Source organism: Carcharodon carcharias, chromosome 26 (assembly GCF_017639515.1).
Source record: "Carcharodon carcharias isolate sCarCar2 chromosome 26, sCarCar2.pri, whole genome shotgun sequence".
In the NCBI taxonomy this organism is placed as follows: domain Eukaryota; kingdom Metazoa; phylum Chordata; class Chondrichthyes; order Lamniformes; family Lamnidae; genus Carcharodon; species Carcharodon carcharias.
Genome location: NC_054492.1, coordinates 19,773,771 through 19,797,509, shown reverse-complemented (window position 1 = coordinate 19,797,509; position 23,739 = coordinate 19,773,771). Strand labels below are relative to the sequence as shown.

The 23,739-nt window shown below is 40.5% G+C and overlaps 1 protein-coding gene across 5 annotated transcripts in view; it reads right to left on the bottom strand.

Annotated features, from left to right (window-relative positions):
• LOC121269822 (protein unc-13 homolog C-like) overlaps nucleotides 1–23,739 on the bottom strand; it is a 599,906-nt gene that overhangs the window by 303,007 nt on the left and 273,160 nt on the right. The gene's annotated exons all lie outside the window — the stretch shown is intronic.

Sequence of the window (23,739 nt, the reverse complement as noted above, 5' to 3'; positions counted from 1 at the left end):
CGTAACAGTGCACTGGATAAAAATAGCCCTTCATTATGGCAATTATCACAGAGACTTACAATCTGCAATAGAGGACGGCTGCTTGTATTGCTTTGACCCCATGTCATTTGCTTTCTTGTGCTTTTACAGTCAGGATCAAAATATGTATCAAAATTTTAAATCTGTAATCACAACACCCTCCACTACACCCCCACTTTTGAATCAAGCAGGAAACAGGTTCGTTATGTGAGAGCCTGGAAATGGGAACAATCCCAGTGCCAAAATAGGTACTTAAAATGCACCTGATATTGGTTTGAGGCCTCACTTACGTGAGACCTCACAAATTACAAACATCTGCTGCCCTCAGGTAGGTCCAGTTGGGGGGTTGGGGGGGCATGCGGTGAAGGGGGCAGTGACCAGGAGATGGGGAGGAAGATGTTGGTAGAGATAAGGGGAAGAGTGATTTAGGGGGAAAACCTAGTGATCTGTAGGAGGCCAAGCTGAAGTCAGTAATGAACGTAGGAAAAAGGAGGAGTAGTCCATAAGGTCCCATCAGGTTGCTCGACCATTCACTATGAACAACGCTGATCTTTTGCCTTAACCCCAATATCCCTAGATTCCCCGAGACCCCAAAAATCTCTCTCGGCCTTAAATATATTCAACATTGGAACATGCGCAATCCTTTAGGGTAGAGAATTCCAAGGATTCAGTCCTCTGAGTAAATAAATTTCTCCTCAGCTTAGTCCTAAATGATCAATCCCTTATTCTGAGACTGCCCCAGAATTCTAGATTCCCAGACAGGGGAAACAACCTCTCAATATCTACCCTGTCAAGCCCCTTCAGAATCTTGCATGTTTCAATGAGATGTTCTCTTATTCTTCTAAACGCCAGAGAATATAGGCCCAATTTACTCAGCCTCTCAACGTTGGTTCCTGGGTGGAGAGGGTTGTCCAATCTAGTGAAATTTCACTGTACCGCCACCAATGCAAGTATATCTTTCCTTAAATATGGAGACCAAAACTGCTCACAGTATTCCAGGTGTGGTCTCACTAAAGCCCTACACAATTGTAGCAAGACTTCCTTATTCTTGTATTCCACCCTCCTTGCAATAAAGACCAACATATCATTTGCCTTCCTAATTGGTTGCTATACCTGCATGCTAATGTTTTGCGTTCCTTGAGTGTGCACAAGCAAGTCTCTCTGAACATCAACATTTAGAAGCCTCACACTTTTAAAAAATTTCTGCTTTTTTTATTTTGACTAACAAAGTGAATAACCTCACAGTTCCCCACATTATACCCTATCTGCTACCCTGCTGCCGACTCATTTAACCTGTCCATCTCTCTTTGCAACCTCTTTCTGTCTTCCTCACAGCATATATTCCCAGCTAATCATTTCCCTCACTGCAGTGAAGTGCTTATGCACCTGTTTTGCACCTGAAAATCAGGTGCTGCAATGAGTTTCCAGGAAATTAAGTTTCATTTGAACACTTGTAGCAATTGTTTGACTATTTTTCTATAGTAAGCATAGATACATTACATTATTGCTCAATTTAAATGGCATCACCTAAAGTGAGTTCACATAGGTTCTGAATTCTCCTTTCAGCCATAAAGCTGCAGCCTCTGAGACAAGAAGCTAGACACCCCCACCCCCGACTCTACATTGAGATATTTCTTTGAAAGTGTACCTTCTTGGTGGCAGACTCCAGCAGTCCCTTTAAGGGCCATTTGTTAGGTTGCTTGCAAACCATCTTTTCTTGAAGGCCCCAAGTAAATTAACTGTACAAAGGGTGTAATGCACTCTATTTGCATTTGTGAAGGAGATCCCCGTTTCAAGTGCAGGTCTTTTTCATTGTGATGGGCAGCGCACTTTCAACACACAATGAGCACATGCATCCTCCTGTCTGCCCCCACTGCTCCCCAAGCCAACACCACCCCCCCCCACTAGATGCTTATGCACCTGTTTTGCACCTGAAAATCAGGTGCTGCATCAATGAGTTTCCAGGAAATTAAGTTTCATTTGAACACTTGTAGCGATTGTTTGACTATTTTTCTATAGTAAGCTTAGATACATTACATTATTGCTCAATTTAAATGGCATCACCTAAATGTGAGGTCACATAGGTCATAGGTTCTGAATTCTCCTTTCAGCCATAAAGCTGCAGCCTCTGAGACAAGAAGCTATTCGTATGTTAATGGACGTCTTGAAGATGTACTTCAACTTACACAGGAGACAAGTAACAATTTGTTCTCTGATCTCAGGCCTCCAATGAAAATCCACACCTGCCATCATTAAGTTGAGCTATTCATTTGATCCCAGCATGGGGTTTCTGTCAAGAATTCACTCTGCAGTGGGTGGTGGACAGTAAATTGATGTCTTTTATTCATAGGCCCACAGGGAAATCACGGAACAGAGATTAAGTTGGAGGGGCAGTCCATCCACTTCGGATGATCAGGAATACAGGAGAGAAAGCCTCAGCAGCAAAATGGCAGGAAAAGGTAAATCCAGAAAGCTACACTAAATTAAGCCATAACATGCAGACAAAGGTTCAAAGTAGTAAAAAGTAAACCAGGAATAACATTTTTTTCATAGAAACTGATCGACATACAGAATGAGTTTCTGCTTAGAGTAATTAGAAAGCCTTGAATCACTGAGCCATTGGGTGTCATTATTGGTTAGTTTAGGACTTTTTTGGATGGACAAGCTTGGTTTGGTTGAATGGCCTTTTTCATCTTGATCAATCTTGTGCTTTTCTGGTTTGGTGGCATTGGCAGTTGTGCTAAAATTTAGCCCAAAGCTATTTTCTTATTTTAACTCATGCTTTGTCATTTTGTCTGTCTTTACTGTAGAAGACTTAGAGACCTTCCCAATAATACCTGAAAATCAAAAGGTGAAAGGGAGGGAGGGACTTAAAATAATCACCATCACCAAGGAAAAGGTGCTGGGAAAATTATTAGACTGTAAGGAACATATCTTTTTATTTACGAAACGTCAACTCTTTTCTTCTCCGCCGAAGCTGCCAGACCTGCTGAGTTTTTCCAGGTAATTCTGTTTTTGTTTTTATTTACTGTTGGATTGTGAATTACATTTAAAGTGGCTGCAGGTTGTAAGGCTTGTTCACTTGAACAGGATAACAGATATATACAAAGTTGCAGTCCTGGAATAAAGTGTGCACCATGAAAGGCAGGATGGTGGCAGAGAGGAGACCTAGACAAAGGGAGGTGCCTGACAACAGCATTTTAATTGGCTCCTGACTAGGTTTTGTGTGAGAATGGAGCTGAATAGCTCCTAGGCTGAAAGGAACAAGACCTAAAGCCTCTTTCTCCTGTGTGTGGAAGATTCCAGAAATTCCACAATAATAGCTAGCTGTTTTTTTTTCTCCTCATATCACTATAACTAACTCTCTCTCTCTCTCTCTGAAAACCCCTGTCAAGAGGCTGTTAGAGACATTGAAAGGCAAGTGCTCAACCAGTGAACTAAATATTGGAAGTGCTGGAAGATCACCTTGTGTCAACAAGAACGGAAAAGAATTTGGAAGACAGCAATCAAAGTCAACCCATCGAATCCTGTACTCCAAAATTGGTGCTATTGAACTGTTTTATCCCATCTGTAAAATCCATGCTTTTGTGTGCCTTGTGTGTTTTGTATGTGTGCGCATAAGGATTTAGGAAGGGAGTAGGGTTTGAGTTATAGTGTTGGAAATTAGCAGTTAATATTTCTTTCTTTTGCCACTGGCTAATGACAGTTTGTCCAATAAGCAGTTATTTACTTATTGAGTTTACAAATCTGGTGCTCGTTTTCTGTTAATCTAGTTTAAAGAGTTAGGTAGAATTGGGGAAATCTGATGGTAAATTCAAACTTTTTCGGATTTGTTTTGACTTGGGGAACAGTGGGGTTTGATGTTGCAGTGCACTGTCCCCAGTGATGACAAGACCTAAAGGCTGACTAGTCCCCAGGGCCTGATGGCCTGCTTCCTAGGGTCTCACAAGTAGCGACTGCTGAGATATAGAGGCATTGGTTAAAATCTTCCAAAATTCTTTAGAATCTGGAAGGATCCCAGCGGATTGGAAAATACTAGAGTTAACACCTTTATATAGGTAGAAAGCAGGAAATTATAGGCCAGTTAGCCTAACATCTGTCATAAGGAAATAGCTAGAATCCCTTGTTAAGGAAGTTTATGCACCCATGGTTTCAGTTCAGAGCTTTTCTGAGATGCAGCCAGCAAGTCTGGGGACCTCTTTGTATACATGCATTTTTAATAAGATTTTAGGATTCAAAGTGAAGAGATGGGTTACAAAGAGGTTAGTAGTTTAGCTAGGTTAAAACAAAAAAAAGTAGAAAAATACTGTGCTGTTGCCTAGCAACAGGGGATGAGAGAGACTCAGAGATGCAGGGGGAAAACTAGAAAAGCAGTCTTCAGTTTCAGTTGCTATGTGTATACCACAGGGTGAAGACAGAAAATGTCCAAGACCCCCTCTAGCTGGAAATGATGCCAAGCTATTAAGGAAGTCACATGTATTCCTTTAAAGTTAGCGTATATGTGAATTTAGTGTGTTTTTTTTTATATCTCAAGGGACATACCAGTTGTGGAAGGAGTTCCACTGAATGTTCAGAAGCCTACTGGAAAATAAACCTCTTTGCAACTGAACCAGCTCTACCATTGGTGTTTTTAAAAATTAATTCACAGGATGTGGGCTTCACTGGCAGGGCCAGCATTTATTGTCCATCCCCCATTGCTCCTGAGAAGGTGGTGGTGAGCTGCCTTTTTGAACTGCTGGAATCCATGTGGTGTAGGTACACCCAGAGTGCTGTTAGGGAGGGAGTTCCAACGATTTGACCCAGCGACAATGAAGGAACACCAATATATTTCCAAGTCAGGATGGTGAGTGACTTGGAGGGGAACTTCCAGGTGGTGGTGTTCCCATCTATCTGCTGCCCTTGTCCTTCTAGACGGTAGTGGTTGTGGGTTTGTAAAGTGCTGTCGAAGGTGCCTTTGTGAATTCATGCAATGCATCTTGTAGATGGTACACACTATTACTGTGCGTCAGTGGTGGAGGGAGTGAATGTTTGTGGATGTGCCAATCAAGCAGGCTGCTTTGCCCTGGATGGTGTAAAGCTTCTCAAATGTTGCGGGAGTCGCACTCATCCAGGCAAGTGCAGAGTATTCCATCACACTCCTGACTTATAGATGGTGGACAGGCTTTGGGGAGTTACTCATCGCACGATTCCTAGCCTCTGACCTGCTCTTGTATCCACAGTATTTATATGGCTAGTCCAGTTCAGTTTCTGGTCAATGGTAACCCCCAGGCTGTAGATAGTGGGGATTCAGTGATGGTAATGCCATTAAATGTCAAGGGGCAATGTGGAAATAGTGGTAACTCTTCACTGGAGTTTTGGGTGTGTAAGAGTATAGCTGCTGGGATAAAAAAGGGATAGCGTTAGTCCCAGTCATTTTTCCTTGGAGTGTGTGTTGAAATCTTTCCAACCTTTTTGTTGTCTAGTGTAATGTAGTCAATATTTCTTCTTTAATAAATGTTTCATCTTTTTGTTAAAGAGTTAACTGCAGACTCCTGTGAATCTGTTTCAGCAAGTACCCTCCGTGGTAAAAAAGGCCTATCAAGCCAGGTTCCATTCTGGGATCTGACTTGTCCAGCTGGGATCATAACACTTTGTTTTTAAGTAATTTATTTAAAATCTTAACAGTCCCAATTCTCTGATCATGCCAGAGTACATTATAAACTGGTGCCTAGTGGCCTGCCAAATTACAAATTAGTTGACTTTGTGAATGGAACAGAAACTGTTACAACATTAGAAATAATAACAGCACCAGGACACCACCCACCATTATTAATACACAAATCAGCCAGCAACATTAAGTGATACCCCACAAATTATAGGTCGGTACAAGTTGCTGACCGAGTTGCACTGTTCTGCTATTAGTTTTGTGAAAATAGCATCTCATGCTCAACATCCCTGTGATTTTTATGAAGTTGCTGCTTTTGCATCTTAATAGCTCATTAAACTCAGCAAAGGTTTAGTCTAGAAATTAGTAACACCAGTATCTTTTTAAAGATGTGATAATTAGTAATGATTACTTATCATCCTTTCTTGACTAGAAAGTAAGAAAATGTGAAACATCATTCCCTCAGGTTAATTGTTTTTTAAAAATTCATATTTTAAATTATCCATTTTTCCTTTACTTTTGACTTTTTTTCTCTATTTCTTAATCCAATATTTCTTCCCCTCTCTCTATTTCTCTTCCTGTACCTGTCTTGACATTGAATTCATCCACTCTAAGTCACCCTCTTAGAAACATAGAAAAGAGGAGTAGGTCATTCGGACTTCGAGCCTGTTCCACCATTCAATATGATCATGACTGATCCTTTATTTCAATGCTGTACTCCTGCCCTTTTCCCATAACCCTTTAGAGTCCAGAAATATATATTTCCTTCTTAAATATATTCAATGACTTGGCCTCCACAGCCTTCTGTGGTAGAGAATTCCACAGGTTCACCACTCTCTGAGTGAAGAAGTTTCTCACTTCAGTCCTAAATGGTCTACCTGTACCCTAAGGCTGTGACCCCAGCCAGAGGAAATATCATTCCTGCATCCAGTCTGCCCATCCCTGTCAGAATTTTATGTTTCAATGAGATCCCCTCTCAATCTTCTAAACTCCAGTGAATACAGGCCTAGTCAGCCCAATTTCTCCTCATACAACAATCCTGCCATCTCATCTTCTCAATGCTTAAACCCCACTGGTTAACAAGATACACTGTTTGTCTTATTGTTTCCAAAGGTCTCAGATCCCATTGCCATTGCTGCACCATTATCAGCTCTCACTTCCAGCAACATTTTGGGCAATTTTTTTGAAAAACTAAAATAAAATACACACCAACAAACCTAACCAGTTGGCCCAATGTGATATTTCTTTCAGTCTACCAGCCATTCTTTGGCGCCAACTAGAATTGCTTTTTCCACAATTAAGAATATTCTGCTGTAAAATTATGGAACATTTTTATAGCATAATTTTACATATAGATAGATCATCATGCCTTCTTTGCATTACTGCAGTACTGATGTTTATGAATAGACCCTTATAATACACATTTTGGAAATATATATATACGTTATCAATTCACAATTATAGGCAGAAAATTGATTGCTTCAATTTTATTTTCAATTTACCCTGGAGCTTTAAAATGTGTAAATTTATGAGCCATATTTCAGTAATTTAATACTTAAACATGTTAAATATATGCTTTGAAAATCGTATTTAAGATCATGAAACTATACTGAAATAATGGAAATATCTTTATGAAAACATAGATTAAGAATAACAATTGGCTATCAAGGAGTCAGCCCAATGGCAACAGTCTGCATCCAATTGCTGTACACCTACTAAATATAACGCATTTGATAGAAAGCAGTAAGAAAGAAAATATAACAGAGGAGTATCTTGCAAATTCCTTTGAAATCCTTGCATTAATGCAACATCAGTTTAATTTTGTCCAGCATTGTCAAGCATTATATCAGATGCCCTGGGCTGTTGCTTCATTTCCTTTTGGAAACATGCTTACTGTTCATCAAAAGTGTTTTAGATTTGCTTTTCAGCTTAATACCATATTTTGCTAAGCAGGCATTCTGCCCATGCACATTAGAATGCATAGTTACATTTTAGAAGTGAGGTTTGTGCTTTTTTTGTGTGGTATAACCAAATAAAAATACACCCTTCAGTGGAAGGTGACAAGGGAAAACTAAACAATGTAGTTCTGGTCTTCAAAACTATTGCAGCCTGCTGCATGTAACTTGACAAATAAAATGACAAACGTAAACTTTGCCACAGTCATAAGCACTGCATAATAACAGGACAATAACCTGTGGAAAAAGCCAAGGAGAAGTATTTATCGTATGTTAAATTTATTTACATTACAGGATTTTGAGTGATTGTTTCAGAATGTAGTTATTCATATGACTTAACTAAATATGTGCTTTCAAAATGAAAATTAAGTAAATATGTTTCATGTAGCACCCAAGATAAGTTAAAAACAAAAAAACCGCGGATGCTGGAAATCCAAAACAAAAACAGAATTACCTGGAAAAACTCAGCAGGTCTGGCAGCATCGGCGGAGAAGAAAAGAGTTGACGTTTCGAGTCCTCATGACCCTTCGACAGAACTGCCGAAGGGTCATGAGGACTCGAAACGTCAACTCTTTTCTTCTCCGCCGATGCTGCCAGACCTGCTAAGTTTTTCCAGGTAATTCTGTTTATCCAAGATAAGTTCCTCAGAGGGCAGGTCATTTTTGCTTAATATTGAAGCTTAAAATCATCACCCCATTACAATAAGTGTTCAAACATTTTTAAATTTCCAGCTTAAATCCCAGCAGTGATCTTCATAAATACTCATGGAATTTTAAAGTTATTTGGTCATTTGCAATTAATGTTTTTCATAATTACTGTCCTATTTTGCTCAAACTGCTACAAAAACAGTTAATTTGAAATAGTCTATTCTTCTTCATTGAAAAGATGTTATAATTCAATTATTTATCTCCAAATTCCCACTTGTATTATTTATATTTAATTCAGATTATTTGATCATTCATTTTAGTGTAAGGATATGGAATTATTATGGGTAAGCTGTAACATTTATGTTTAATTATTTTTTTTACATAGTGATTATTTTTTGGCAAAATACTATACACTGGCTTGGATTTTTGAAGAGTCATGGAGACTCCAGGGACCTTCCAAATTGGCATGCAGGACCCAGATCTGAAGTCCCGTCCCCATTTCTGACTGATTCTATTTTCACTTTGCGGGGAGGGCAGTGGTGGTGGGGGGGAAATGGGACATGACTCCCAAATGTGGGTAACCCGAACTCAGCAGGGCCATTTGAACTCAGTTTTAAATTCAACCAGATCCCTTTTTTGCTGAAGCAAGGACTTTACTCTGCAGTGCAGGAGTTATAACTCTTAAGAGAAGTCGCAAATACTCTTGAAGGGTGGATAACTGTCAAGCGCGAAGTTATTTAAATAATCAGTCAAATTGATAAAAAAAACTCACTGACCATATCTGAGAGATTTGATAAAAATCTGTCCCAGCAGTTTTAATAACTATTTGTTAACATAACACTAAGTGCTTTCATTATAGCATTACTAATGCTTAGCTGCTTTCCAACAACCTATCATTATCACAGTAGGGGTTGTAAGTTCAAAGTTTCATTGACAGCTGAAAGAGGTTATTAAAGATTAGCTGTCTTTGTTTTAATAAGGGATTGAGCACCTGAGGGGATTTAAGTGTATTGAATGGGCTTTCATGAATGGAAGTGTCTTTATATAGTGAAGTAATATAGTATATAGTAATATATATTTATTTTAATAGAAAGTATTTTATTTCATTTTAGAATTTTGTTTCATCTCAGCATGGCTCCTAAGGTCTGTCTATAATGAATACTGGGTGAGTTAGCCTACAGGCTATAAGGGGCCATGGGGTTGGATGGGGGGGCATGGAGTGTCTTTATATAGTGAAGTTATATAGTATATAGTAATATATATTTATTTTAATAGAAAGTACTTTATTTCATTTTAGGATTTTATTTCATCTCAGCATGACTCCTAAGGTCTGTCTCTGGTGAATACTGGGTGAGTTAGCATAGAGGCTATACGGGGCCATGGAGTTGGATGGGGGCATGAATTGGTATGTTTGGATATGGAAGTTGGGTCGGGGTTGAGGAATTGCGAGGGGTAAAGACCTAATGTTTAAGGAAAGAACTGTGATGAAGTCCCAGAGAACCAATTGCATCCTGGACTGGCAGGCCTGACTCCGTCCCACACTTGCAGCCCCCCTCCCCCCACCCCCTGAAATGAAGATCCTGCCATTTGGGGTGCTTCATCCCAAGGCAGGTGTGTGGAGCCAGGAAAATTTCCAATGTCCACGACCTGGCTCGGGAGCGAAAATCCAGGCCATTATACTTAGAATCACAAGGCAGAATTTTGCCCTCGGCAGGCAGGCTCGGCAGGGGTGGGCAGGAGTGGTCGGGTAACTGACTGCCATCCACGACCGGGGCTGGACCACGATTTCACATTCTGCCCATACAGTCAAACAGCCATTATGGAATGGAATGAGGCCATTCAGCCCATCAAATCCATGCAAACTTTCTGAACAGCAATCCAGTCAGTCCCATTCCCCTGCCATAACGCTCTACTCCTGTGACTCTGCAAGTTTATTGTTTCCCTCAAGTGCCATCCACTCTCCTTTTGAAATCATTGATCATCTCCACTTCCATCACCATTGTAGGCAACAATATCTGGTCATTAGTACCTGCTGCATAAAAGAAGTTCTTCCTCACATCACACCCCCTGCCCAACTATGCCCCACCACCCACATCTCTTGCCCCAAATCAATTTTCCTTAGTCCATGTGCTGTTCGCTAATGGGAGTGACTTTTCTCTTATCTAAACTGGTCATAAACTTGTACACCTCTATCCAATCTTCCCTCCATCTCCATTGTTGCAGAACAACCCCAACATTTCCAACCTTACCTGGTAGCTAAAATCCCTTATGCCTGGAACCATTTTGGTATATCTGCCCTGCACCGTCTCAAGGATCCTCACATCCTTTTAAAATTGTGACCACCAGAACTACATACAATACTCTAGTTGTGACCTAACCATAACTTCATAAAGGTTCAAGATAACTGCCCTGCTTTTGTACTCACTATCTCTATTCTGATAATCCAAGGCCCCAGATACTTTATTAACTACTCTTCCAAAATGTCAGGCCATCTTCAAAGATTTATACACATGGACTCTAAAGTCCCTCTATCGCTGTGCACTCTTCAAAACTGCCATTAAGTCTATATAGCCCCTCCCTTCCCCCACTTCTGCCAAAATGCATCACCTCACACACTTCTATGTATTAAACTCCATCTGCCGATCCTACCAGTCCTGGTGCAGTCAAATGATATCATCCTCATTGTCTGCCACATACTTAAGCTTGGTATCGTCAGCAAATTTTGAAACTTGACTCATTAAATAACCTCAAACTATTAAGAATCTACTTCAGGGTCAGTTGTACTTTACCCCAAGCTAAAGACAGCATTAAGTTACATCTCTAATTTTTCAAATTCTAAAAGCATAAGAAACAAGAGCAAGTGAAGGCCATTCAGGCTCTCGGGCTTGGTCTCCATTCAATAAGATCCTGGCTGATCGCCTACCTCAATTATAACTTCCCACACTATCCCTACATCTTCTGATTTCCTTATCAATGGTCATGTCCAGTAAAAGGCATGTCATATTCATAACTTTAAACATGGGCTGCACTTGTAAGGAAGCTTCTGGAACTGCCCTTATTTAAAAAATGGACACCAGTGAGCTGTAAAGATGGCTGTCGAGTTGACCTTTGCAACTTCAACCCAGACAATCCAACTTCCGCAAAGTTCCAAACTGAATCATACTGGGTGGGGCCCCCACTTGAATGGATATGCCTAAAGAGCACTCCTTTGTAGAATTCATGCCTGCCATTATAGAAGCTTACTCCAAAACAGAGACTTAGTGGATGCCTACACTTTATGTCTCCAGGGTTTCAATGTAACAAAGGAAAGCTAACAAGTTATCCACAAATGTAAAAAACCACCATCTACCTTCTATTGTATATCAATGGCCATTGACCATGTGACTGAAACTGGTTGTCTGATACTGAAATACTTTTATCCCAAAACTCAAGAGGCCTGGTAGAAGTCTGCAGAATAACACTGAGAAGACAACAGCTGCCGAGAAAGACCACCTTTGCCTTTTAAGAATCAGTGGCTTAAAAGTCCTTTTTTAAAAAGCCTCCCAGTCTGATTCCAAAGCTCCAAGTTCACCTGTGAAGAAATTGGACCTCCTGATATAGCAGCTATTAGAGTTTGACTTCATGGCCTGCTGAACATTCTTCCCTTCAAAGTAATCCTGATATCGGACCCCCAGTCATCTGAACATACCTGAACTACAATCCAAGAGTGGGAAAAGCTTCCTTCTTCGCCAGACTTGCAAAGACATATGAACTGTGAACTTTCTTTTGATTTATGCTTGATGTGCACTAATTGTATTTTTTCTGTCATGTGTGATTGATGTAGTGTTTCAAGTGTGTGAGAGAGAATAAATAATCCTCTTTGTTTAAACCCATATAAGTCTGCTGCTAGTACTTTTAAATTGACCACGCGCTAATATGGGTTTTGAAAAGCAAAAATCTACCATTTCAAAAGTAAACCACACACTGATTATGAGCAGAGAGGATGGGAATTCGGGTTTCAGTTTGTTTCTCCTCCTGTGTCTGTAATGCAACCAAACATCTGTTGATCCCTGCTTGAATGTGCTCAAAGACTGAGCATCCACAGCTCCCTTTGAAGGAGAATGCAAAGGTTCCCAAACCTTTAAGCGAAGAAATTTCTTTCATCTCAAATGGCAACACCTTATTCTGAGACTGGTGACCATAGTTCTAAACTCAACAGCCAGTGGAAACATCCTGTCGAGCCCCTTAAGAATGTTACATGTTTCAATGAGATCACCTCGCATTCTTCCAAACTCTAGAGAACAAAAGCTTAGTCCACTCAATCTTTCCTTATCCCAGAATTTAGTTCTGCCAAAAGTTCACCGTCACTAAATGTTAACTATCTTTCTCTGTCTGCAGATGCTGTCTGATTTGCTCAGTATTCCAGCATTCTCTATTATAGTGAATATTTTTATGGTGCTAAAAATATGATCGGTAGACTTCGAAAATCTGATCGCCTAATCCAGGAATACATATTAGACACTTAATATCTTTCCTGCATGCACCTTTAAAAAGAAAACATTGAATCTTCAGAGAAATGCAAAGTTACAATTTTTTTAATGGTTCAGTAGCGGTGGAATTTTATGGTCCCGCCAAAGTCAATGGACCTTTGGATGGCTCGCTGCATTTTATGACGCTCCCCCATCATGATGTGGCTGTAAAATTCTGTCCAATGACTTTAAGAGTAGGAAATTACTCCCAAGCAATATCTAATGAGTAACTAGTCTTAACTGGTACTGATATGCTTTTTGTGTAAGGTAGAAAATTGGGTTTTGAGAAATATTATGAACAATGTTTTGCAACATTACCAGTAGGCCAAAAAAATGATTCAGCTAAACTACAAAACACAGCTAAAAGCCATTCTCTGCAATACATGATAGTCAATGTTATACACTATAACCTCTCCAGTCCAGAATGCTTGGGAGCAAGTCATTTCCGGATTTCAGAATTTTAGAAACATAGAAAATAGGAAGAGTAGGTCATTTGGCCCTTCGAGCCTGCTCTGCCTTTCAATATAATCATGGTTAATCCTCTATCTCAACGCCATACTCACACTCTCTCCCCATATCCCTTGATGCCATTAGAGTCTAGAAATCTATTTTCTTCTTAAATATATTCAGTAAATTATAGAATGTTAGAATGTCTAACTATAAGTGCGAGAACCAGGAAACATTAGATAAACGTTTACCTTAAGTATAAAGCAGTAATAAAAACTGTTTAATAATCTAAATATTGTATCTTCAATGTTTTCACTCCCAAATACTGTACTAAAATGATGCCAATGATGTTGAGGGAACAGGTCATTCCACACACTGCTTTACTTACAGCGCCTGAAAAGTCAAATGACAAATCCATGAGCTACTTAGGTCTACTTAAAAAGTTTCCAGGCAACTAGTGTTTCTGAATAATTGATTTCTGGACTGGAGAGGTTACAGTGTATTATTTCATTATAAACTCCCAGAGGCACTTTTGGAATGAATCAAACACAATCCAATAGTTGGTTAGCTTCAGCTACCACTTCTCTACATTGGATCTGCACACACTACCTAGACTTTTTCTCTTTCTTTAAAATGCTGCTCCCCGCAAATGTTGTGTTCTCTTTGCATCGGCCCTACCACCAACTCAGTGCCTGGATGAGGGGAGCCTGTATCAGGAAGGGGAGGGAGGCTTTCCGCTCAGAGCCATCCCCTGCCTTTCTTCCAACTCCCCCTCATCCCCCAGCCAGCGATCTTTACCTCGTGACCCCGTCCAGCCCTCACTCACCTGGGGCTGGATCCCTTACTGGTCTGGGCCTTTGTTAGTGTATTGCTGGCAGTTGCCACCACTCCCCTGGTGGCACTGATAGCAGGGAGTTGTTGACCTCTGCTTGGTCTGGCAATTCTTGGAGGGCAGGATTTGTGCCACCCAGGACTTTGATCCTGGCAAAGGCCCACTGCTGACCACTTAAGTGACCGACTGGCACTTAATATGAAGGGCCCTCCACAAAGGAGATGGCAGAGAGGCTGTCGCCAAATCTCCAGCCAGCGGACAAGATCACCATTCCCTGGATTAATTCTGCCCTTAGTGACCATATGCCCCACCACCACTGACCAGGGCATTAATAAAGACAGTGAATAATAGCAGGGCTAGCACTGATTCCTGAAGGACACAAGTAGTAACAAATAGTAGCTGCAACTTCTAACCAGTGGGATTGGAGCTTCGATTGAAGTATATTGCCATAAGCATATTGGTGATCTGATTGAAGTATACAAGATCCTGAACAGCCTTGACAAGCTGGACGTCGAAAGTATGTTTCTTCTTGTGGGCGAGTCCAGAACTAGGGGGCACTGTTTTAAAATTAGGGGTCGCCCTTTTAGGACAGAGGTGAGGAGAAATTTTTTTTTTGAGGGTTGCGCGACTTTGGAACTCTCTGCCTCAAAAGGTGGAGGAGGCAAGGTCATTGAATATTTTTAAGGCAGAGGTAGATAGATTGTTAGGCAAGGGAGTGAAAGGTATCGGGGTTAGATAGGAACGTGGAAATCGAAACACGTGATGATCAGCCATGATCTTATTGAATCGCGGAGCAGGCTCAAGGGGCCGAATGGTCTACTCCTGTTCCTATTTCTAATGTTCACAGGGAGCTAATTTCTACTCCATTGCATGCCTGCACTCTCATTTGGATGAGGTAGCAGAAAGCTGTGGCAGCCAGGAAACTGAACCCAAGTTTCTGTGTTTGCAGGCAACAGACAAGTGAACAAAAGAAATGGAGAAAATGAATATAAAGGTCAGTATGGAAAGTTGGTCTGGTTCGATTGTAACGTTGCCAATGCCAATTTTTATGCTCTAGATTTAAAATTAAAACCAATGAACATTAGTTTGAAAAAAGTCTTGATTTTTTTTTATATGTTCCTCTTGTCTTCAAAACTGAATCATGGAACCACAGACATTGAATGTACAGAAGGAGGCCCTTCTACCCATCTCGCCTGTACTGGTTTTTGCTGGAATTTAAATGATTTGTTTAGGTCATGATATGGCATGGCTGCCATTGTTTCAAATTCCGTGTCTGCACTGTTGGCAGATTCAAAGAAACTGGCTTCAAAACTGACTAATGATCTCTTACAGTTGGGCAAAATGCCGACCATTGAGATACCTCGTTTATATTTGTCCACAGAGCTCCCTTGGTGCTTTCTTTTGAGAAAAAAAAATCAATTCTTCATTATTTGAATTGCAGAATTTGTAACGAAATTAGCATCAATTTTCCACGGTATCTCAAACAATGAAGTGTCGGAAATAAAAACAGAACATGCCAGAAAGACTCACCTGGTCAAGTACTTCTAGCATGTTCTGTTTGTATTTCAGATTTCCAGCATCTACAGTATTCAGCTTTTTGATTAGTGAAATGTTGGAATTTGTTAAAAAAAACAATTCCTGCTCAAATTTAAACCTAGTCACATAATTGAACTTGAACTCCATTTGATGAAGTTCCCCAGTTCCCAGTTAAACCACTGCATTAAATATTTTTGTCATGAACATCTACTTCATAATTCATGATGTTAGGAAATAGCGATAGTTTACCTTAAGTTATATTGGTACTTGTGGCTGTTAGGAATGAGTTTTAGCTTTAAAGTTTAAGTTTGATTTGTATTTCTATAGCTGTGTGAAGAAAGGTCAAATGGAGCTTTAGTTTTACTTTAGTATTTCAAATGAGGAGTTTTATGACTCCTAAAGAGAAAGTAAACATACAAGGGTAGAAGGAGTAGACTGTTGCCTAGTAAAAGGGGCCCCAGAGAGGCACACACAGGAGGAAAACAGTAGTTTACTCTGGAAGCTGTTTGAGTTCAGGTGGTTGAGGACAGCTGAGAGACTGAAGCAGGGACACATAGCAAGTCCAAAGCTAAGGAAAGCCCCAAAAATCCAGGGAAGTGGAAGAGGAGAAAGTTCAAAGACCTCCTAGTCAAAGGAAGGGTAGGAACCTGGGAAAAAGTCCTGTTATGTGAAGTTAAGAGTGAGGGGCAGAGAGAAAGGCTCCAAACTTCAGATTTAAAGAGATAAGAGCTGCAGAAAGCAGATTCAAATTGAGAACAGCTTGAAAGAGGCATGAAGGAAGGTCTATAACTCTTTGCTATGGGCACGTGAAGCGGTGGTGTACTGTTGACGGCTGAGTTGGTGAGACAGAGTGCGTGAAAGACAGCTTGAATGCATGTATTGACCCAGGGAACAGAAACACCAGAAGGAAGTTCAAAACCCTGGAGGCGAACCCTTGTGCAAGGCATTAGAGAGAAAGCGTGGGTTTGGGAGAAGATTCCAAGGCAAGGTCCAGAGTGGAGTGAAGGATGGAATTCAGTGAGACTGGTTGGCTCACAGTGAGAAAAGCATCTGGGGGGAGTTAAGGAGAGATCCATTGCATCCGTTTGAGGTGGCATCTGTCACTCGGTTGCAGAGTATGGTGTTTCTGACCACAGGGTGCCATAGGTTTACATGGACTGGTTACTTACTGTGGACAGTAGAATATAAGAAAGCTTTTGTAACTTGTGTTATCCTTACAGCTCTGCATACACCTTTAAAAGTATAACTGTGGGTGAAGGAGTATTGTAATTTGGTTCAACCTTTCTTGTTGAACAAATGTTTTATTCTTTTGTTAAAAGTTCATCAACTGATCCCTGTGCCTCTGTTCAGTAGCTACTCTCCACGTATCTAAACGAACAAATAACGTTTGTTCAATAAATAAAACAAATTAGGATCTATCAAGCTGGGTTTCACTCTGGGATCAGACTTGTCCAGGGGTAACCTCAGCTGGGGTCATAACAATGAACCTAACTTTTAGTTTTAGGAATGAAAGTTTTAACTGTAGAAATGGGGGTATCTGGTTGAGAAACTGATCAGCAACCCTGAAGCAAATACAATTCACACAAGCTTCAATTTACACTTAAAAGGTTGTGGCCATGTTGATTTAAGAGGTTAACAGCTAGAAAGGTATTATCATAAAACAGCAGGGGGAGAAACGTAAACAATGGATGACCTATCTTTGGGACTTTTGGTGGAGATCGACATCTGCATTCCTTGCAGGAAGGGCAGTCCAGACCAGAGAGATGCTTTTGTTTTGGGAGTTAGAGCTAAATTAGTTTAAAAGCATTTGGTAAATCCTGAAGGGTTGAAAATCCATTTCTTCCTTCAGATCAAGGGAGGAATTTTAAATGAGGGGTACATAACCTAAAGGTCTGTTTGAGGGCATCCCAGTGCATGCCATGTTGTCAGGGAGATCGGTAGAGCTTAAGGAGATTTTCTAGTTTCAATTTATCTGGGTGTTTGCTGAGAGTTTTAGTTGCATCTTGGATTTTGTGTGTAGTGCAGCTCACTGAAAGGAGGCAGCTAAAGTAAACGACAATTTGTTAGGCCTGCTCTGTAAGCAAAGAAAAAGCTAACTTCATCATTTGCTGCATGTAGTGTGTGTGGGGGTTTCAGCTCAGTTTGGATTTCATGAGTGAAAAGAAGCTGGAACAAAGCCTAGTTTGAAGCTAATAGAAAAATCTACAGTGGTCCTCAGAGTCTTGCAGCAAAAGAAAGCAGCCAGATTAGTTTGGAAGTATTGAGAAAGTAATCAGAACAAGGGACAGAGGCATCCACAGTCAAAAGGTGGAAATGAAAGTTTTACCTTCAACAGTAGATGGAATTGAGGCGAATTAAAGCAGTTTCCAGAGGACTGTGCCATACTTATATGTGGTCCATACAGAAGTAACTAACTAAGATTGATATGACTTAAGAAAAAGGCTTGGGGAAGTAAGGAGTAAAACTGAGTGCATAACATATATAGTTATAACCATACTGTTAAGTTAATAATGCTTGTTTTATTTAAGCCTTTATATACAACAAAGTTTGGTTTTGTTGAACAACATGAAATATTGTGGCATAGTTCTATTGGCTAAACGAGGCATTTGGGTTTCTCTTTAAATGTTAATGGTCCCTAACAGTATTTTAACATTTTGCAACAACAGAAACAGATTTCGCGAAAACAAAGTCGAATAGGGGGTCCACGGAAGCACGTTTCCTGTATTTGCCCATACCTTCACCCTTAAAGCACAGCCGCAGGTAATGAATAGCTCAGCAGCTATAATTTAAGTGAAATCTATGAAAGATGCAGTGATATCTCTATTGCCAAGTCAGTCATTTTAGTATTAAATGCACAGCAACATCTAGGGAGCTGCAGTTACCACAATGCGTTTTGACAAGTTAAGAAGATTATACAACATAATGCACCCAAGGGACAATATCCCTGCTTCTCTAGTTCAACAGTGTCATATATAACAAATGTCACATATGGTAATTTTTTTTATTCAATGTTATGTTCATTTAACATTGAGCTCTGAGATTGCCTACAGGAAATAGGAGTGTTTCATAGTGGTGTGAACACTGTTTACTGTATAAACCTGGCACATTCCCTAGATGTTCTACCTTGGCCACTAGTAAAATAACGATCAGCTTCAATTCCTTCACGTGGATAAGTTCTTAATGTATGTAGTTTAAACAAATGCTATTTTACAAAATGAAAAGCTGAGGATTCATTACAATGTTGTCACCACTATATGGGGGAGGTGATGGCGTAGTGGTATTGTCGCTGGACCAGTAATCCAGAGACCCAGGGTAATGCCCTGGGGATCCAGGTTCAAATCCTGCCACAGCAGATCGTGGAATTTGAATTCAATAAAAATCTGGAATTAAAAGTCTAATGAGGACCATTGAAATCATTGTCGACTGTTGTAAAAACCCATCTGATTCATTAATGCCATCCTTACCTGGTCTAGCCTACATGTGACTTCAGACCCACAGCAAAGTGGTTGACTCTTAAATGCCCTCTGAACAAGGGCAATAAATGCTGGCCTATCCAGTGATGCCCACATCCCATGAATGAATAAAAAAATCACAACAGCGACTACATTTCAAAAGTACTTAATTGGCTGTAAAGAGTTTGAAGGTGCTTACATCTTTTTTCAATACTTAATCAATGACTTAAATGAGGGGACATTAAATGAGTGTAATGCATCCAAGTTTGTTGACAATATAAAGTTAGGTGGAAAGGTAAGCATTAAGGCTGACACAAAGAGACAGGTTAAGTGAGTGGGCTAGAAACATGGCAGATGGAATATAATGTGGTGAAGTGTGAAGTTATCCAGTTCGGGATGAAAAATAGAAAAAAAGTTATTTTTGAATGGTGAGAAACTGAGAAATGTTGATACTCTGACAGACCTGGTGCCCTTATAAATGAATCACAGAAAATTAACATGATTTAGCTAATTAAATTTACATTAATTAGGAAAACAAGTGGCACTTTACAACAGATTGGAGTGTAAGAATGAAGAAGTCTCGTTGCAATTGTGGAGCTTTGGTGAGACAACACATGGAGTACTGTGTACAGTTTTGATCTCTGTACCTAAGAATGGACTTTCTATTCTTTATCTTAATGGTGATTCAACAGAGGTTCATGAGACTGATTCCTGGGAAGAAGAAATTGTCCTAACCGGGAGAGATCGAGAGCAGGATTTTTCCTGTGGGCTTCATCATCCCAGCATCAGGCTTAAATCAGGGTCAGATGCCTGCATTGTGGAGGAAACAGTCACTCACTCACTGGTGATTTTCCAATTAATGGCCAGAAGATGCTCGCCATCCAATCAGGGATGGTGGGTGGGCTCTTGAAGCTGGAGGTCCAGTTAAAAGCCTTCTGGATTGAAAGCAGCAGCAGGATGCCATGGCAGGTATGTGAAAGGGCACTTCAAAACGGAGGCACGTTCTCTCCAACTTTCCTAAATTGGAAGTAGGAAATAGATTCAGCCCTCTATTGGGTGACTTGTGGCTGCTGCCACTGCGCATACAGGTAGGGTAGACCTCTAGGCCTCCCTGAAGTGCTGGTTCACCAGCGTACTGTCAGGAGACCACCTCCAGAGAGTTGACTGGCCCCACGGCCTCCAGGAACTGGAGACTAACTAGAAAACCCCAGTTGATCACCATTAACATGTATTAACAGACCTTTGAGTTGTCACTTGCAGGCAGGTAGTCTTGCTGCCTCCCTCATCCTGCCTCTGGGAAAATGGCCCAGGGGCAGCATGGAGCTAGGGGACCAGCACGCAGACTGGCTGTGCTATTTTTAAGCACTCACCTGCCTTCTTTCCCAGTACCAGTGGGACCTTAAAATCCTTCCCTGAGAGACTGGGCCTCTGTTCCCTGGAATTTAAGAATGAGGTGCAATCTAATTGAAACATATCAAGTTAAGGGGGTGACAGGGTAGATGCAGGGAGGATATTTCTCCAGCTACTAAGAACCAGGAGTCACAGTCTCAGAATAAGGGGTCAGCCATTTAGGACTGAGATGAGATGCAACTTCACGCAAAGGGTAGTGAATCTTTAGAATTCTCTTCCCCAGAGGGTTCAGTTGTTGAATACGTTCAAGACAGAGATTATATTTGGATACTAAGAGAGTTAAGTTGTACGGGGATAGTGTGGGAAGGTGGAATTGAGGTAGAAAATCATTCATGATCATATTGAATGGTGGGTCAGTCTCAAAGGGCTGAATGGCCTAATGCTCCTATTTCTTATGTTTTTGTATTCTGAGGTTATGAAAGGTGCTTTTTAAATGCCAAATCTTTCTTTATACTCTTCAGATTTCAGGGAAATGCAGCAAACGACTATCTGATCCAGTACATCTGGAATTAATTTGTATTCCTTTATTCTCATTCTTCTCAAGCTGGACTGTGATGACTTCTTGCGTGAACAGTGAAAGCGAGTCTTAACTGACAGCTTAAATTGTGAGAAACGTAAGCCTTCAGCTTACCCTGTTCTCACCTGACACGATGCACTTTCCAACAGGGAGTGGTGGATAATGAACAGCAGTGGGAAATCTGTCTGATTTTCCCACTCCTCTAGCCAAGGGATAGAAATGTCAATTAAATTGCTGCTAAAGTCAATAATGGCTATTTTAGCACTGAATGGTATCCAAAACTGACACCCTTCTCTAATCCATAGAGCTCCACACCACCCAATGCCACATCAAAAAAGCTCCTCCTTTATGCTTTTTAAAATTTTTTTCTAAATGGTCCGAGGGAAATTGCCCTGTTTTAAACCCTTCGTATTAAAAGAACACATTGTAAATACTTCACAACATTTAAAAAATGTTTCGAAACGAAACGAAATGAAGCCTTTCCCATCCATGCTTCACTCATGACTATTTTTACTAATGTTAAAATGGTGAATAACATTATTTAGTGAACTATTAGATGCTTGTACAGGACTGAGACTACTAAAATATTAAACAATCTTTTAAAGTGTTAACCTATCCTGTATGTGCATTTTATTTTGATATTTGTCCGATTCTCTAAAATACACTTAAGAATGGACTTAAATTCACCTCACTCTCCTCTATTATCTCTTGACTATCTAACTTTATATTCTCATCAATTTTTCTCCGCTCATATCCAATAATATATCCATAACTACATTATGGACTCTTTGTTGGCACATGATTCATTGGGCAATAGTCACCATTCTTGTACTTCACCCCAAAGTGGCCTCAACAGTGAGTTTTAGTGGGCTAGTTTGTCAGATGGGTCATCAAGCTGAGCCTGATCCTGTTCTGAACTACAATTCCACTATAACAATTAGAAGCAAGAACTTCTGATTGAATTTCCCTCCTTAAGCTAGGTGTTTTGAGGCCAGTTTTAGTTGCCTAACTATTGCCCCAGCTGTGAGCAACTACTTCCCCTGAAGCACAGGGTCAAATCTTAGAATGTCTGGTCAATATACTTCAGTGGTGGGGGCCAGTAGCTCAGGTGGCTACCACATGAATCAGAGTAACGGCAACAGGATGGGGTTCGATCCCTGTTCCGGATGAGGCAGGTTTGGGCCCTTGCCTCCTCACCCTACCTGGAGAAAAAAAAAACCACAACACCTGGCTGTGGTTCGGTGAATAATTGCCAAGGACCTGCCTTCAAACAGAGAATTCTAGATGATGATTATTTTAGTCACTCACTGGATAAATTTGCTGAAACACCACAGAATGCACTTGCTTAATTTCTAATTTGAGTATCACTGAAAAGAGAGCCATGTTACTGAAGCTCAATGTCTTGCACTCATCAGGACAAATGCAGGAATGTCAAATTTCAAATGACAACAATTTATATTGCAGAAGAAAAGTGTGCTGAATTGTTGGCAAGTCAACTCTGATTAGCCAAGGTGTTGTTATGGGGAAAGCTTCAGCCAATCAGCATCCTTCCTATAGTATAAATTTGGCAACTTGTCTCCTTTTTTTAGCGTTAAATCTAACGGTTATATTTTTAACATTCGTATGTCCTTTTCTTATTTCCCTAGTTTAAATGCCATCTTTCAGTGCCCATCGCATGTTTAGATACAAAACATTAAGACTTCCTCAGAAAGGCTACAAAAAGATTGTTCAGTATCAGAAACAGAAACTAGGTCTTGAAAGTCGCAAAGAAGTCAGTGCTTAGAGTGTCAAACTCACCAGTTTGAAGATAATGGATGTGTGTTGGTCCAATAGTATCATTCAGGAATAAATACATTTTGTTTTCTTCCTTTTTTTGGGTTTCATCAAAATCTAATGAAGCTTCCACCTCCTCATCTCTGATAGCTTGACATAAATAAATAACATTTCTCAAAGAGCAAAAAAATGAGCTGGGCATTCATTCATTTTCTGTTTGCCCAACTTCATTGTTCACAACTGACTGCGACTATTTGCCTATGCAACCGTGACTGCAGTTTAAAAGTAATTTATCGTCTGTGACACATGCTTAAGCACATGAAAAGATGTTTTACAACCGTTTGTTTTTCAATTATTCAATCATCTGATTTTCTCTTCTTATTCATTAACAGAAACTGGAGAATAGAAGGTCCGTATTCAAAAATACACATGAAGCATGATTTACAAAAGGCAATGGTTTGTAGCAGTTGATATTTTGCAGGCTTGTCGATATAGTGAGCTGGATTTTACCAGCACTTTGAAGATAGATTGGGAGGCAGAGGCCTGGCAGCAGAAGGTATTGGGAGGAATGCCCACCATTTACCCCACCCATGGTATATTACCAGCAATGGGAGGCCCAGCGGTGTGACTGCCTGACAGGCATCCAATTGTGTCAATGAACTGGCCAATTAAAGGCCACCTGTTGGCATTTTAACGGTGTTGGGAGAAGCTGCCACCACAGCAATGGCTGTCCCATGACTGACTATGGCTGCCCTGCAGTTACAGTGCTGGCTGTAGGAGGTTCCTCCCCACCAACTGACAGGGCCTCAACTTGGAAGTGCCCTCACCATCATCCTGCAGCCTCAGCACTGGCCAAACTAACGGTGAAACTGCAGAGGCTGCTGACCCTTTGATTCAGCTGAAAACTCAGAGGTGGGTCACCATCCTCAATTGGAAGGCAGTCCAGCAGCTGGCCTGTTAATGGGTTGCTGCTGGTAAAATTCCACCCACCAGCGCAAAC